The 3,973-nt window shown below is 35.3% G+C and overlaps 1 pseudogene across 1 annotated transcript; it reads right to left on the minus strand.

The window, feature by feature from the left end:
* Positions 1–386: 386 nt before the first annotated feature.
* Positions 387–874, minus strand: LOC307104131 (large ribosomal subunit protein eL32-like; annotated as a pseudogene). Its single transcript has one exon. The product of its transcript is annotated as a large ribosomal subunit protein eL32-like (transcript).
* Between the last annotated feature and the right edge of the window lie 3,099 nt (positions 875–3,973).

Here is a 3,973-nt window from a genome sequence, read left to right on the forward strand (position 1 = left end):
TATGCTGTATAAAAAAAGAAGGAATTCTTACCATTTGCAACAGCATGGATGGAACTAGAGAGCATTATGCTAAGTGAAACAAGCCAGTCAGCATATCTTTCTTAATGAAATGACCAAGACTTAGAAACTGGCTCTTCTCTGAGAACACTGCTAACTTCTCTTGCTACAAGTCATATGCTGGGTGTGGATGGATTCAGTTGGAAGGCAAGACCTCAGAGCCTGTGTTCTCTTATCTGCATCCCAGGGCAATTTATTGCTTTGTTTTAGCTTTTTGAAATAAATAGACACATATGTATATACATAAGGACCTGCATGCATATATATTCTCTTTTTTTGGCAGAATTTTGTAATTTTATTAACACAAATACAATGTGTACACAATCTGACTATTCATTTTCTTCGCTGCACAGCCTGGCCTTGGGATTGGTGACTCTGATGGCCAGCTGGCCTGCTCTTTCCACAATGGCTTTGCGGTTCTTTGAGGAGATGCTGTGAGCAATCTCAGCACAGTGAGATTTATTACACATCAGCAGCACTTCAAGCTCCTTGATGTTATGGACCAGAAACTTCCGAAAGCCACTGGGCAGCATGTGCTTTGTTTTCTTGTTCTCCCATAACCAATGTTGGGCATCAAGATCTGGCCCTTGTTGCTCCCAATGTTGGGCATCAAGATCGGGCCCTTGAATCTTCTACGCACCCTACTGTCAATGCCTCTGGGTTTCCGCCAGTTCCGCTTAATTTTGACATATTGGTCTGACTGGTGCCGGATGAACTTCTTGGTCCTCTTTTTGACAATCTTGGGTTTCAGGAGGGGTCTGAGGGCAGCCATGGTGCCGAGTAGGAGATGGCTGCCACCTCCGTAGGCAGCGCCGAGGAAGAGCCATGCATATATAGTCTACTTTGGGGCTTCTGCCATCTGCCTATCCCATTGTCTAGGTGTAATTTCCTCTTGTCATATGAATGTTTCTATGCTATTACTTACATTTGTTCAAAACTTTTACATATCACAGTGAACTAAATTATCTTCAAATACAGTCATACATACACTAAGTATCATACTCATTCTTTCTTCTACTCCTAGCGAGATGTAGCTCCATTTAAGGAAAGCTAATACCTACAACTTTTCTGGATCTCTCCTTTTCATCTGACTCAGGAATCTTGCTTGACATTCAAAGCAACTTAAGGTGTTGCCTCCCCTGTGAATCTAATTCTCACTAAACCAGGCTTAAGTTGCTGTGGTTTTTACTGTCTTACTTCTTTGCATTCTCAACTCTCTGTGGGCTATCCTCTATTATAATATTTATCACTCTACATTGTAATATTGTGTTTTTCCTAGAATCTTTAATACACCTTGAACTACTTAAGGACAGAAATGAGTCTTATTCAACTATTTTTCCTCATAGGAAGGAAAGAATCTATTCAGTAAATTCTTGTAGAATGTTAGAGAAAAATAAGCAAATGGATGTTCCAAATGATAAATTACTCTACTTTCCTCTTTTGTTGGTAAACTGATAATATTTAAACTCTCCATGGTAAAATGTGGCAAGTAGAATAGGTACATTTAAAAATACATTGAAATTATTTGCTTATCTTAATAAGAACTTCCCATTTGCAACACAAAGTGTAAGAACTTACAAAACCTAATAATAACTCTAAAATTTAAACCACTTAGTCAGACCATTTCATCTATACAGAAAGATCTCTAATAGGTCCATTGGCTGAAATTTGGGGGGGAAGTCATGGAATTATCTATAACATGATCCTCAAAATCAAATATCCTAAAATACCTAGTCTCCCTTATAAGCAAATGATAAAGCAACAAATAAGGAATAAAAATTGTATTTATCAACTAATATTGGAGTTAGCCTTAATTGCCTAAACTTTCAATTTCTCTACTGCAAAGAGGAGCATATCGTGTCTTGTCACTAATTTTTCACATGCATAATGAAGTTAACTTACATCTAAATAAAATCTCCCCTATGGTTTTAAAGGTTTAAAATATACACACATTTGAGTTATAAAGAAGGATAAATAAGTGAATAAGAAAAAAATCCTTGTAAATGTATACAGCTGCTATATTATCAACTTGATAACGTATGTGAGGGGGATGACTAGCTGTTAGTTTTCATTAAAAAATGCAATTATAAAACAATATAGTTTTTGGAATATCATCAGTTATTATCTGTCAGTAAATTATTTTATAGGGCACCATAAAAGGCTACCTTGCAGGAAGCAATTACACAATTTAAAGATTTAAATTAAGGATAAATTATAAAAGGACATTGATTATAAGTGACAAAACATATTAACAAAATACTAGTTAGAAAGACATAAAATGCACTGTGCTTGGAAGATATGGCAGACATTCTGTATCAGCATTGGTTTTTTTTCCAAATAGTGGGAAGAAGCATCTCTGTTGCCATTGCAGAGCTGGGGATACAGCGGTTTGCGTAAAAAGAGGGTGAGGATAGTTTATCAGCACATGTAAAAAAATAAAATTGCAGGACGGACAATGTAACAGCTGAGATCCAAAAACATCTCAGGTTAGGACCTTAATTAACTGACATTTTTTTCTCATTTTTGACTATTCAGCTTCTCTTTGCTGGTTGTGATTCTCTCAAACCGTCTTTCACCACTTTTCACAGCTCAATCGTATTACACTGTCAGCTTCTCCCCCCAAAGGTACTGGATTCTTACTTTCCTTTCTGATTCAAAATTCATAAATATTGGCTCAGCTTACAAACAATGGTCTCTCTCCTGGGTGGAAAGAAGGATTCTGTAGGATTCTGATATAACTTGAAAAAATGTTTAGCCACCATCAACTCATGTGAAGAGAAGCAGCACTTGCTTTTATGTGAACAGGGAGACCATATAATTAGCAATCAACCCATTCATTCAATCACTTCTCCAGTTTCCTCATATATGACATCAGTGCAATAAAATGTAACATCACCAGGGCCAGTGCCACAATAGAAGGGAAATGCTTATCAGAATGCCTGTGAAATAATTAGAAATCAAAATACAAATACTGACATTGCTATCATTAACATGGTATCAAGGAAAGGCAGAGGGAAAGCAACAAAGTTGAGAAGAGGATTCATACAAGTGATGATACTTGAATTGTCTTTTAAAGGGCAGGAGGGAATAGCAGCAGTGAAAAACTAAACCTTGATTTATATTAGAAGCAGCAGCATATTGTAGAACAGAACTCTTTTATGCTCTATGAATCTTAGTTTCCTTACCAATAATGTGGATAAGAGCTGCCTTAATGGGTTTTTGAGAATCTAAAACACCAAAAATACCAGATGAAAAGTACCGAAGAGAACATTAGAAAATTGTATGTGGTTTAAGAAGTACATATTTTTAGTAAGGGTTTATTCCATGTATAAAATGAAAAAAGAAAAAGAAAAAGAAATAAGTTGCTCATTATGTCTAAATGCCCCAGTTCTTGCAATATTTAAAGGAGATAGTGCTTGTGAAAGATCTCCATCAAATAAAGTATGATAAATAATAGGTATAATGTTTATGCAAACTTGGTTGTGATGTCAATCAATTTTTGCAAGCTTTTCTCTTTTCTATGTATATTTTAATATTTATCTTTCAATAAATGCTTCATATATTTGTATGGCAAAGGCAGACCTGGCTACTTTTTATGAGATTTTGAAACATTTTTCTTTCTGTGATAGAATTAATATTTACCCACAGGACCAAATTAATCATGCATTACTGCTGACTTTGGAAACAAAAAAGTTAGAGCCTGTTTCAAAATGAATCGACTCAATTCTCTTCAGAAACTGCAAGATTTTCCAAATTAACCATTCTGTTTCATAAGACATGTCTGTTAAAATATTAATGTTGAATTTCTAAGTTCTTTCATGTTGACAAATAGCAAAACAATTGCATTTCACCTAGGAAGTTCCGTTAATTAAACACCAAATGATCCATTTTATGCTTCTATGATATTTTATAGGCA

The sequence above is a fragment of the Cnephaeus nilssonii genome (genome assembly GCF_951640355.1).
Source record: "Cnephaeus nilssonii genome assembly, chromosome: 8".
Lineage (NCBI taxonomy): Eukaryota > Metazoa > Chordata > Mammalia > Chiroptera > Vespertilionidae > Cnephaeus > Cnephaeus nilssonii.